Raw genomic sequence first — 14,253 nt, 5'->3', positions numbered from 1 at the left:
GTATGTAAGAAAATACCTAACCCATAATAAAATGCATCACTTATTACCTGAGAGGAAAACCAAACTTCTCGATTGATTTTTGGAAGAATGCCAGTGTTGTTGATGCCAGATTGTTGGAAGCAGCACCGAGATACATAATCTTTATAGGAAAAAGAACAATGGGAAACTTCCATGTAAATATTACATTTGATTTACTTACTAAACTAAACTTACCTTACGAGAAAAGCCATCAATACCTCCAAAGATCACAATGTTATAGCTGAATGGGGAAAACAAAATGTTTTTTTTATCAGTTTTTGAATTATCACTTTGAAGTGTTTAAATGTAAGCAATGCAAGATGTAATTTATGTATGTCCAGATGCAAATATAGTAACGAGTAAGATAACAAAATACAGTTCTGAACATTTGCAGATGAAAAAATTCTCAGGAATATCTTTCACTTCAAAAGATCAAATAATTTACCGTATCAGTTTGTGATTTGTGTCAATATGCATTAGAGACTGTGGTCCTGGGACGGAATAAGCACGTCGAGCAATGCATCCCAAGGAAAACATCCTTGACACAACACCAGCTGTGTCAACACGGTGCATAGAACTTCTAACCCTTTGGTACTGGACTCTGTGTCCTCTGGCCTGAAGAAGTGCTTTCACCATCCGGTATCCAGCGTGAGGCTGCCTGGATTTTATGTCTGTAATGCATTGGTCCAACTCTTCATCTGACAGGCTGCTATAGAGTGCTTTGACTGAAAGATTGAACTCATTCATGCGTCGGAATACTGTGCTTCTTGACATTCCCAAAATTTTAGCAATGGCTGGGATGGACAAGTTCAGTTCCAGAAGACTGTTAAGATGATGGGGGGGAAAGAGCCATTCTTAGTCGCCCAGTAGGTCCCCACTCAAACTGAATGACAGCACTATGTAGATTCATTTTATCCTTTTCTCTGTTTATCAGAGTATGTAAACTACATAATGCATCTAAGAGGACAGGGCAAACCTGAACTTGACCAGACAAAGCTTGTAGAAAAACTAGTTCCTGGGTGCAAATGAAATCTAAAAAGTCCAGATCCAGGGGAAGGTGTTCAAGACAATGTTCTAAACGTGAACGCAGTCTCAGAAGAATATGATGTAGGAGAAGATCCTAAAGGAGAGGAAAAAGTAGAATTATTTTTGTAATTTTTAAATCACCAACAAAAAGTGAGTTAAAAACACAAGGTTAGTTACGTTAACTGAATATTCTTAGGCTATAAGATTCCAATGTTTATTTTATCATATTTCCTTATGGTTCTTTGAAAAAAGTATATTTTTTAATTCATGCCATTTGTTGCAGTATTTTGATTTTCTGGTTAGGATTTTATTTATTATTTTCTTACATCTTTTGTTTTAATAGCACAGTAAAAATTGAGCTCACAAGAGAAAAAGCTTTATTTTCTATTTTATCTGTTTTATTTAAATGTTTTTGAGAACAAAGCCAAACCAAAACTTAATGAAGAAAGCTGGAAATGATTATTGAGTTCAGTGTTCCCAACGAATACTCTGAATGGATGAAAAAAAACGAAAACAGATTGCCTGGCAGCGTGTTTCATTTATGAAAAGGTCAGAAAATTAAATTTGATATTGTCAAATTTAATCCCTTTTGTTTATGAAACAGTGAGAATGAATTTCTTAATGGGTGGCTCAGTTTGGGGAAATTGTGGGTAGCCTGCAAGGGCCTCAACTCAATCCTATATTTCCGTTTTAATATTTCTAATGTTTGCCTTGTTTTCTTCACTGTCTGGTCTGCCTCTGTCTTGCCTGTATGGATGCATTTACACCGAAATGTCCCCAACAAAGGATGTTTTAATTCACCACTATTCCAGTGAAACACGAGTCTCCCATCTTCCTGCTACCGGTCTGGAGTTTTTGTTCACCAAAGCACACACTGACGGACAGATCACTGCCCTTTTGCCGCCTTGTCTGACCGTGTTTTGTGGCTTTGGTTCACTTCACCTCACTCTTCCCCATTCTTGTCATTAAATCAGGCTGTTCTGCAACCATGGCAGCCATTCACTCTATGGCTTTATTCATGGTGTATTTTACCCCTTCACCAAAGGCCGTTCTCGTTTCCAACATTATATTTGCAGTGTTCGTCTATCTATCAATATCTGCGGAGTATTTTTTTAACGAGTATCCTATTTTCTAAAGCACAGCATGTAAAGGGTAGCTCGGTTAGCAGGATGCTAGCATGTAGCGCTTAGTGAGACACGCCTCAGACAAGTTGAGCAAAGACCCCGTCTGTGTACTTTATACGTGAGCAACGGATTTAAATAAAATTAAGGTTTCAAAAGACAAACTTGAAGATAAAAAAAAATATATACTCACCGGAGAGCCGCCAGGGTTTGCCGCTGCCATCTTGGCGCTCCTAAATTCAAAACTGCTTCTGCAGACAGGCAGGGGAGGCGTGGAAATTGTCTTTGAGTTAGTCAAACGTTTTCCTTAGTTCGAGTAGATGATAAAAAAAAAAAAATAAATAAATGGGATTTTAAGTAGGACTAGGCGTTCTGTAATGATCTCTATTTAGGAGAAAAACTTAATCACTCACCTCTAAACAGCTCTCTTTTAGGAGACAAACTGCTGGCTAACGGTGTCATGTGATCAAACAGCGTAATTTAATTGGCCGAGAGCCACTCGACTCGATCTGGTGCTGATTGCTCTGGCTTGGGTCATTAAAGTTCATCACTTTTGCAGTTGAATTTTTGCAGGTGAATTTTTTTCAGGTGAATTTTTGGCAGGTGAATTTTTTTCAGGTGAATTTTTTGCAGGTGAATTTTTGCAGGTGAATTTTTTGCAGGTGAATTTTTGCAGGTGAATATTTTTGCAGGGAAATTTGGAGGATACAAATTCAGTGTCATAAATTCAATGTCTAAAAATACTTGAATTCTGATGATACTATATTTCTTCCATAACCTTGGCATAAACCATAGGTGTCAAACTCTGGCCCGCGGGCCAAATTTGGCCCACAGCCTAATTACATTTGGCCCACGAAGCCACACCAAATTACTATTAGAGCTGGCCTACTGGTATTATACAGCTAATATATATATCGTTTAGTATTAGGCTTTGCTTGTTCCATATTCAGTTTTTCAGCAAAACTTGTTTGAGTCCATAACAAAAGATTCATTCTTATATCTGGAGGAAGATTTTTTTTGTCCAATAAATATTAACCCTTGTGTGGTGTTCGTATTTTTGTTACTCAGCCAGTGTTCATGGGTCTGGTGGACCCGCTAGAGTTTTGGCTTTCCAAATTAACACTATCAAACAATTTTATGTTAAATTACTCAACAGATGTTTACTTCATCCCAATTACAAGACATATGAACAGCAAACATGGTTAATTTTTTCCCTTTACCTTTGTTAGATCACATTTATGAATTAATGTGCTTCTCGTTTTTCTTTTATATAAAATGTTATAAATAAATCAGTTATAATCAAGTGGAGTGAGTGGAAAGACACAACACATTTACACGTGAAAAAATAATTAATTGTTTAATTTTTCTTTTGAAAAAAACTGAACACGGGTCTCACAGACCCGAACACCATACAAGGGTTAATGTTAGCCCACGACTTTGTTCCAGTTTTGAATTTTGGCCCACTGTGTATTTGAGTTTGACACCCCTGGCGTAAACAATCAATTCCTTCAAGAGATTCTAGAGATGCAAAAGGATTTTCCCTTTAAAGAAACAGAAAATCACTTCAGTTGATAATTTTTTTTCTTTGTTGACAGTTGTTCCAAGCTGAGGACATCTGAGCCACCAGGTGCTTCTTAGTCAGTGTGGCTGTTGGTTTTCTCTTTATCCACATTTGCCACATGGATTGTTATAACCGTTCTCACTGGATCAGCTTGTATAGTAGTATTGCATCAGTCTCATGTTATCAGTCCTTGTCCATGTATGCCTGACACGGAGTTCTTAATGTGGGTGACATCTGGCTTGTTTTACTAAGACAATATGCATGTCAAAAATAATGAACCATTAGTGGCAGAAACAACAGGAAGTGCAGTATAAGCGTTTATTTGTTGTTTTGTAGCTTACAAACTTATAAAGTCCTCTGGGGAAGATGCTATTGAAGACCTAGCACTCATTAAAGCCTTTTCTGCAATATTCAGGAATCAGCAAACAAATTAGCAGCTCAACCTCAGACTAATGAGAACACACAACTCTTCATCATTTTGCATTCTGTTTGTGTGTCTGAGGAAGTGCTTCTAAAAATAATTTATTCATCCAGATTGTTCAAAGACTGGAATATCATAAGACTGCAATGATGTCTGTATGTATCATGTATATGTATGCCCCTGTCACAGTTAGGAAATTTGAATCTTGAGTTCAGCATGTACAATCTGAGAACAAAAAGCTGCTGTTTGGGCTCTGATTTTAACCATTCCTCCTCCTGCTGGCATCACGATCAGTGTGTCAAACAGCAGCAGAGGTCAGTTAGTTATGTCATTTTTCATAAGTGAAATTTAAGTTTGCCAGCTCTGCACAGTGAGTTTGTTGGTTTAGGAGGGGGGTGCCTCGTCAAAGTTACATCCGAATGATGTCATTTTTGGATGTCCAGTTTTGGTCCATTGATGGGGGTGTTTTGTAAAGCCAGGCATAGAGCTGGGTGATATAAGATTTTTTCATATCACGATATGTTTTTTTCATTTCAGGCGATAACGATATCTATCACGATATAAGCCAAATAACTATATTTGTAAAATTTAAATGTGCCGTTGCTCACAAGTAAAATGTGAAATAATCAGCAGCTTGTTTTTATTTAAATATTTATTTCCCATAATAAGTTCAGGTAGATGTACTTAAGGAACATGAGACTTTTTCAGATAAATAAAGGCAAATATTGCAAACTACACAAAAGGCAGCCGCTAAAGCGTTTAAGTTTCAAAATAGAACAAGCGAAACAGACTAAACTGTCAATTCCACTTAGAAACAAAATATTAATTCTAAAAATAAATCTTAGTTTGTTTTACAGAAGAACAGACAAAACTGACTAACTTTTGTCAATATCAAATAAACTGAGAACTAAAAAGAAATTCTCAATCTCTCCTTGTTGTATAGCTGAGCTTTTCAAACAGTTTTAACAGTTACTTTAGTCTGACAAAAGCCGAATGACGAATTAGCGCTTCCAGTCAGAGACTGAGGTTACGTCCACACAGTGTGACGTCAAAAAATGCGCACACCTTTGACGCTGCGTTTTCTCCGTTTTTCTAGTCCACACGTAAATGCAAAAACTGAGTTTTCAAAAATCTTCATTTTCAGTGACCAAAAACGCCGTTTACGTGTGGCCGAAAGGTGCAAACGCATAGAAAAATCTGCGTTTTCAAAAATACCCGGGTACGTGTGGACGTAGCGCATGCACCAGTTTATTGTATTTCCAGACTTGCTTTCAGCACAATTTACAGTGCGCGCTACTCTGTTTTTTGTCAGACTTGAAATAGCCGAAATACCTTCACACTACGGAACTTCTATGGCTCTTCCGTTCGACAATCTCTCCGGCGTTGGAACCATCATCTGTTTTCTCTTCGGTCATGCTCGGTTGATTTTTCTAGTCGGCACACTCATTTCCTCCATTACCCGGGCAGTACGGTGGCTGGCTGCTTCCCAAACAAATACACATGTGCGGCTTGGCACTTGTGCTGTACGTAACAAGTCACGTGACGTGACGCTGCGGCTGTGATTGGTTCGGCTCTGCGCTACTTAATTTGGATTGGCTGTTCTTTTTTTTTTTTAAGAGGACAAGAGCGGTGAGGTCTATCGCAATAGTTTAATTTTTCTATCGAGAAAAAGTTATATCGCGATACATATCGTTATCGTTCTATCGCCCAGCTCTAGCCAGGCATCGTGTTTTTTTAAATGTCTACTGCAACTCTAGTGTTGACGTCCGTAGGACCTCCGTATACGGGCTATTTAAAGTCCGGATGTGGTTGTTGTGGACGTCTTTTCAATGTTAAATTTAGACTTAATGTAGCTACCGATCACAAACACATTCAATTTAATTCAATTTTATTTATACACCACCAAATCACAACATTAGTCGTCTCAAGGCGCTTTATACTGTAATGTAGACTCTACAATAACACATACAGAGAAAAACCCAACAATCACATAACCCACTATGAGCAAGCACTTTGGCAACAGTGGGAAGGAAAATCTCCCTTATAACAGGAAGAAACCTCTGGCAGAACCAGGCTCAGGGAGGGGTGGCCATCTGCCACGACTGGTTGGGGTGAGAGAATACACAAAATCACATTCACTTCCTCTTACAACTATTGAGCTCTTCACAATAAAACAGATTGCTAGTAAAAAATATAACCATATATAATGCAAACACTCTTTAACCTGGTTACAAACAAATAATAGAAGTTTATTAATTGAAAAAAGTAAACTAGTTAAATAAAAACAGGAAAATGTAAAATGACAAAAAAAATTACCTGCATATACAGAATAAATCCAAAGGCTGACACATAATAAATTGTGTGTGTTTATAAATAATCTGCCTTCATATGTGTCATGTTAAAAACAACGATGCTGATATTTGTAAATAAAAATATTACAATTATTAATCATGTAAATTCCCTGCCCCTGTCATAGACGTCCACATGACATGCAAAAAAATTACCCAGTCCAAACTTCAAATGTTGAACGTCATGTTGACCTCCAAGTTCGGCCATTTTTGGATGTCCAACCAGTGGGCCTAGTTTGGACGTCGCATAGATATCCAGAATTGGTCATTGACCAACTGACCCACTGACACTGACATCCAGTGTTTAGTGGGAGGGCTCCATTCAGTGCTCTTTGTAGTACCACAGTAACCCTGCAGCCAGATCAAAGGACACAGGAGAACAAATACCATGTGTTGCTAAATGTAAAACTGACAAATATGTTTCTATTTATTTGCTCTATCAGAATATTAATTAAACCATCTTCTGTTAAACAGAAAAAAAGGGGCTCATGATGAGGTTTTTTTGAACGGTGCCAGTCAGCCCTCAGATTGTGGCTCTTGTATCATATTAGTATGAATTACTAAGACAGTTCTGTATTAGTGCCTTCAGTGTATTCTCTGTAGGATTTCTGCAGGATGGCAGCAGTGTGCAGTATTTTCAGGGGTGATTTCCCCACCAAATAACATAATCTCTCAACACTTTCATGTGTGAGTTTCCCAGAGCAAGCTTCTTCAATCACATGTGCCCGCATGTGAATAATCCATTTAGTAACTCAGTCATGTGTGGCTGCAGTCATACATAAATGTATGCAGGGCATCACAAATGTGTGCAGACTCACATTTGTGATGCATGGTTCTGAATCTGCATAATCCGTCTTCTGGAAGTTCTTAAACACACTGAGGATTCAGTGCTGTCACTAAGAAAAAGTTGCAGCTAGGTGGAAAAGCTGTTTAGCTCTGAATTCTGACTTCCTAATCAGCTGTTTCATTTTGTGTTATTGTTGTGGAAGTTCACTTCGGAAAAGAGAAGGCAGCTTTTTGACAGTAGAAGCCAAAATATTCCCAGGACCTGAGAATCCATCTGAACCGCAGCTGTTTGCATGAAGCTCCACAAGACTGATTTGAACTTTCTACATATGGACCATCAGATTTTATTCATTATATTGTTGATATATATTGTCCTGACCTGACATTCTGACCAGCCAGCTACCTTTATGACTGTGACTAGAATCAGCCAAAAATAAAGCTTATGAATGTTGTTCCTCTTTGCACAAACTAGCAGATTCAGATCCTCCTGTTGGGTTGAGGATCTTCCAGGGCCCTATTCAGCTCTCCTAGAGTAGCTGCCTGTCTCCTGGAATCTCCTCTGTGGTCTTGAGACTGTGCTGGGAGACACAACAAACCTTCTCCAGGATGGCACATCGAAATGTACCATTACCAGGAGTTGGACATGTAAGTGCAACATAGATGCAGGATAGATTCCATACGTTTAACTGTGATAATACAACCTGCTCTCAACATTTTTGCCTGCAGCAAGCCAACAGACTGACTGTACACTAGCATCCCTACAACACTGTGTATGAAGAGTAGGAGAAAAAAATCATGTTGTGTGCCGACTCTCAGCTCAGCAGCCTCACAGCCTGCAAAGTCACAGCCAACCAGCATCGTGTTTGAGTGTTTGCTGCCACTGCACCTCGCGGCCACTCTGCCTGAGCATGTTGGGGCGAGCGCATGACATTGGGGAAGAGCATTTTGGCATTGAGTCACAGGGGGAATCCTCTCCACTCTTCTCTCTCTGCGACCACCCCATCGGATAAAAGTCGTCTGCCACCCAGTCCCCATTGACAGCACCAGAGGCTGCTGCTCTGCAGTCCTATTTATAGGCCTATCCCTTCCGTGGCTCCTGCCATGGCTAATCTGCGTGACTGTGGCCCAGTGGCAGCAGATTTAGCTGTGTTTTCCTGATGGGATTAACCGTGACATCACGTTTGGAATCCCTCGAAGCAGCCAGGAGGGCCTTTTGCTTCTTATCCTCCTCCTTGCACATCGATGCTTGCCTTGTACACTCACGATTTGTGAAGAGTTTGCCATCTGCTGCCTGCACACTCATGGAGCGAGGTCCATTAATAATGAGCTAACTGTAGCTAGATCGAGCATAACAGCAGCTGATGCCGCAGCTCGTATGACTAGCAGAGATGTCAGCCGTGTTTTGACATGCCCTCAGTGGTTCCATGAGCTTTTCTGAGGTGCCTCAAAGTTACTTCTGACATCTGATCGCCGGAGCGCCGGTAACCAAACGGGACAAACACTGATGTTGTAGAGCTAATTGATTCTCATGTCATTAATCAGTGTCATGTCTGCCTCCTGCATTTCGTGCGCATGAACAAAAGCCCTTGATGTGGTAAGGAGGTGATCCCCTGAGTCCAAACTGTCATATCAAAGTTGCCTTCATTAGTTCTGCCCTTCCATCCATCATGAGTCAAAGAACAGCTTCACGACATGACACACTCTTTTTCTTAGTCATTTAATGCGCTCCCTCACAACTAGTTTTTAAAGACAAACCCAGTCTGACTGATGAATCAGCTCCTGGAGTGTAGAGTCTTCCCACCACTATCTCTTTGGATTCACTGCCACAACTACACAAGTTTTTTTTGCCTCTGTAGTGAAAGCGTATCGTATCAGTGGTCGTGACAACGAAGGCTTTGTGGGACTCACATTTGAAAAAAACATTTCATCACATTTTGATTTTAAGTCAGAAACATTAGAAAATACTAAGCAGTCAGCAAACGGAAACCTCAACCAAGGCTCACTCTCTTCAAACTGCACGCCTTGTTGAAACCTATTTTAATACAAGTCATTTTGAGATTATTAATGTTGTATTTTTTATTTATGTGGATAATGTACATGTAGCTTTCTTTTCATTGTTTAGTGAAATCAGTAATAAATATAACATGACAAAAGTTAATTTTTTGTTCTAAAAACTAATTCTGTTTCAGTGAGATCATACATGTATTCATACTGCAATGTGTTTAAACAGTTAGAACCTGTTACTCTAGTGTAATAATAAAATTGATCAACTATAAATATCCCATGCCAACATATTCCTGTCTGCTTGAAAACCCAGCTCCATTATTATGACCTTCAGATTGACCTTGATGGAGAGGTCAGAGGTCAAATGTGACATGATATGTTAAGTTTTTATGCTGTACTCTGTATATGTTGACAATACAGAACACAACGCAACCAGTTTACATCCTCATGTAGCAAATTCAGAGTCAGATTTTTTGACCACTTTGAATACATTCAATTAGCCCTTTAAAGCCGGTAGGAGCGGACACGCTCCATTTTGCGTAACTATTTTTAAATCCCGGTAGCACTGCAACCACGTAAGCTAGCGCAATAATTTTTTTTGCATATGAAACCGGAGGAGTTGTACTTACATCTTATGCCATCAGCTTGTCCTAGGTCACAGTTTCCTTCCACGTATAGCTTTGCAAAAACTGCATAAAAAGCACTTGCAGCAACAAAAACACAATATTCCAGAAACACGCTTCGCCAATCCGATCAGCTGTTTGTAACACTTCCTACGTCCATCAGCGTGAACTGTCGCATGTCCGCCATGAGCTGCCCGAAACCGGAAGTGACGTCATTTTGCGAAAATGTAGTTTTTTTACGATCGGGGCCTTATGAGCCTATACTTGTGTTTTTACAAGTTATGTTTGAGTTTATGACTTTCTGTGTCATTTCTGGGATGATTAGGACTCATATTGCACTGCTGGAAATACTTTATTTTGATGCATATGCTGTTATTTTGCAAATTTGCATTATAATATTTATTTTCGTTTTCCCTGCAGTATATGAAAATTGGTGTATTTAAAAAATAAAACTATGAAGACACTTAAAATAAATTTCCTGTGGTGGGAAACTAGTTTGTGCAACTTTTTTGTATTTACAGTTTTGAGGGATAAGCCTCTTAAATTTCTCTAACTAGAAATATATGTTAAAAAAAACAAAAACGTTCAATTTTTTTGTAGTTTATTGCACTTTTCTGCAATTTATGTAATTACTATGCACCTAATGCAGACATATTATTAAAGTTTGGGCTATAATGGTTGTATTGATGTATAGCAACTTGAAATGCTCCCAAAAATGGCTCCACAGCATGTAAAAATATAATATAAGCTCTGGCGGACTTGGTTCTATGGTAGGTCTTAAAGGGTTAAATAAATATTCACTCTGCTTTGAGCTCTGGTCTAAAGAAGATGCTTCTTAAGCCCGATTTTTTTTTATCAATTCTATCCTGATAGTCTGTGTCTGCTGTATGTGGATATGTATTAGAGCGTTTCTTTTTAAAAAACCATTGAATAGAGCTGGCGTTTTTCTTAGTAATTTTGTAAATGTGACTGCTTCCAAGATAGAGATAAAAACGATTTAGATATCCAGTGGCCATCACCATCCACCTCTCTGTTCATTTTTTTTTTGCATCTATCAAGTTTACCAGCGTAAGTTGGAGCTTTGAACCAGGAACCTTCTCGGTGTGATGTGACAGTAGTAACACTGGTCTTTGAAGTGAACGATGCGAGTCAACTCCTTATTGGGAGCCGTGGGTTTTTTTTTTCTTTCTCTCACCCTCTCTCTCGCACTTTTTTTCCCGCTTCACTCCGCATGCGAGCCTTGTGCTTTGCGCTGGGAAGAGGGGGGAGCGGCGGTAGTTACACTGGCAGTAGCACAGGAACAGAGCAGGAGGGGGAGACAGAGAAAGAGAGCCAGGGACAACAACATCACATTAGAAAGGTATAGTAATCATCCACAACTATTTTCAGTTGCGGATGATAAAGGATTCAGAAAGTTTATTCATGCAGGCCCACATGACAGAGAATGTTCTGTATTTGTATAGCACTTTTACTAGTCCCCCCTAGGGACCCCAAAGCGCTTTACACACCCAGTCATCCACCCATTCACACACTGGTGGAGGCAAGCTACAGTTGTAGCCACAGCTGCCCTGGGGCAGACTGACAGAAGCGAGGCTGCCATATCACACCATCGGCCCTTCTGTCCAACACCAGTGGGCGGTAGGTGAAGTGTCTTGCCCAAGGACACAACAACCGAGACTGTCCGAGCCGGGGCTCGAACCGGCAACCTTACGATTACAAGGCGAACTCCCAACTCTTGAGCCACGATCACCCATCACTATTTCATGGCAAAAAGGCTCAGGCTGAGGCTCCAAAACAGAAAGGGTGATGTCATCGTGGTTGTCTCCATCTATTATGCACTATATTGCCAAAAGTATTCACTCACCCATCCGAATCATTGAATTCAGGTGTTCCAATCACTTCCACAGGTGTCACAGGTGTATAAAATCAGCATCTAGGCATCCAGACTGCTTGTGCACATGTCTGTGAAAGAATGGCTGCTCTCAGGCGCTCAGTGAATTCCAGCGTGGTACCGTGATAGAATGCCACCTGTGCAACAAATCCACTCCGTTATTTGTGGGATTATAACAAAGTAGAAGTGATTGGGAATGACACCAACTCAGCCTGGGGTCTGTGAATGCTGTGACACGTAGTGTGAAGAGATCACCAACGTTTTCCACTGAATAGCTGCAGACCTCCAAACTTCAGCGTGTGGAGAGCTTTAGGGAATGGGTTTCCATGGCGACCAGCTGCATCCAAGCCTTACATTACCAAGTAGCCTACAATGCAAAGCATTGATGCAGCAGTGCAAAGCACGCTGACACTGGACTCTTGAGCAATGGAGAAGCGTTCTGGATCTAAAAGCTTTTTTGTACCCAGTGAAACAGCCTAAAGACCTTCCTGCTAAATCATTCCTCATTGACCGATTGGCCTGTTGGTTCTGTTGCATGGCAACATCACTTCATTTGCTGATTTCAGTGATATAACTCTGAGACACAGGCTGAAGCTCCATCCTGAGGAGGTTAGAGCTGCAGGCTGGTGAGTTTGGTGTGACACAGTGTTAATCTCTCCCAGTCTCCATGCCGACATAGATCTGACTTAAATATTTTCTGAACTCATTTTCTATATTAATGGAGCATGTTAGGGCTGCTGTCAGAGCCTTCTGGCTATTCTATTACCGTTAAAGCCGTCCAATTAATTCTTCAGAATGTCACGCATCACAAAGGGTGGGCGGGGCAGCAGTCCTGCAATTAGAGGCTTAAGAGTTTGGATCCTATTATTAGTGGAAGGCAGTAGGCCTTCCTTGCAATAAAAAATAGCAGCCTGTATTTCTTTCTTCATATTTAAAGATTATGATTTCCATGGCTGAGCAACGAGGGGGATTGCTTTTAATTAACTTAGTATATAATCACAGTAGATTGTTTTTATCCAGATAACACTCCTCCCTTTACAATTAAGCTGGCAGCAAGTCTTGATCCCTCTCAGTGATAAGATTTGAAAGGCGTGCGCTTCATGAATGAACAGGCCGCTAATCCAGTTAAGTTCATCAGACCTGATGCTATTTACTCAGTCAACACTCCGGCAAACGCAAGAGTTTTGCTGACTCTACTAATGGGCTGCAGTCTTTTTATTAATGAGAGGCATTCAGATAATTCTGTCTTTTGTAGGAACTCCTCCCCAAACATTCAACCAACTAAACCACTATTGGTGGTAACGTTCATCACTGAATTTCAAGACTTCTTCTTGTTGTTTTGATGTTATATCTGGTGACACATTGCACTTATCAACTGTTAAGTTGCAACTAAAAATATAATCAAACATGATGCATTTACAAAATTAACCGTTCAAGTTCAGGTTGAGTTAGTAAAGGGTTGTTTTATGTTTCATCTTTCATTTTTGTTCCTTTATTGCTGTCAGCTTCTTTGCATTTATTACACCTTCTCATTGGCTCCTTTATAAATTTATTCTCTTGGATTTAAACATTTTAAAGTTGTGTTAGTCATTAGTGTACTCCAAAGTTTGCCCTGTCTTCATTCATTGTTAGTTTTTTGTGGCTCTCACTTTATATTTAGTTTGTATTTTTGTGTTTCCTTTAGTCTTGTCTCTGGTTGTCATTTGTCTTTCAGTCTGTCCTCCTCTGTGTCAAATTAATCCTCGTTTCCTCATTCAGTTAAATCTTCCTGTTTTATTTTGGTAATATTTTTTTCTGTTCTTGTGTTCAATTTGCTTCCACTGTCTCATTATGTCTGTTGTCTCCAGCCGTACATCCCACCTGTGAATGTGCATAATGTCTCGGTCTCCTCGTAGCCCTGTGTTCCCTGGCCCTGTGGCCTCTGTGTTTCCCTGTGAATCTATATTTCCAGCTGGTTTCTGTTATTTATTTCTTTATTTTTGGATTCCCTTGCTTGGTTCTCTGTTTGTTCCTGAAATTCAGACTAATTAGCATTAAATGCTTGTTTTTATTTGCCTGCTGTCTCCTCCCTCATGCACTTGGGTCCGGAACAAACAGCTCACACAGTTGACACACAACAATATAAACTAGCATGAGATAATAAATGTAGCTGCAGTAAAGCAGTGACTGCATATTATTTGAATCCAAGGCATGAATACAGCAGCTCCTCTTCACACAAGACATTGAAGAGAAATTTTGCTGCTCTGCAAATGACCCTGAGCTTCCCCTTTAACATGGGGAATTACAAAATGAGTAAAAACATATGAAGTGTGAACATAATACAGCTATTCTTATCCACGTACTTACTTGCTGCACACACACCTTTGTAAATTTGCAGGCTTTTTTTTTTGGACACAACGAGTTTGGAGCAGGAACTTTGAGCATCATGATGTCCACCGAGGCTTTTCTGCCAGT

The 14,253-nt window shown here is 39.8% G+C and overlaps 1 long non-coding RNA gene across 1 annotated transcript; it reads right to left on the bottom strand.

Moving 5' to 3' along the window:
- Positions 1-41: 41 nt before the first annotated feature.
- Positions 42-2,465, bottom strand: LOC143413684 (uncharacterized). Its single transcript, XR_013094288.1, has 3 exons — positions 2,359-2,465; positions 464-1,138; positions 42-259 (listed from the first exon to the last, which is right to left on the bottom strand). It is a non-coding gene; the product is annotated as an uncharacterized LOC143413684 (long non-coding RNA).
- Positions 2,466-14,253: the final 11,788 nt, after the last annotated feature.

This window comes from Maylandia zebra, linkage group LG2 (genome assembly GCF_041146795.1).
Source record: "Maylandia zebra isolate NMK-2024a linkage group LG2, Mzebra_GT3a, whole genome shotgun sequence".
NCBI lineage: Eukaryota > Metazoa > Chordata > Actinopteri > Cichliformes > Cichlidae > Maylandia > Maylandia zebra.
The sequence above is the reverse complement of the archived record's forward strand: the minus strand, read 5'-3'. Positions and strand labels throughout refer to the sequence as shown.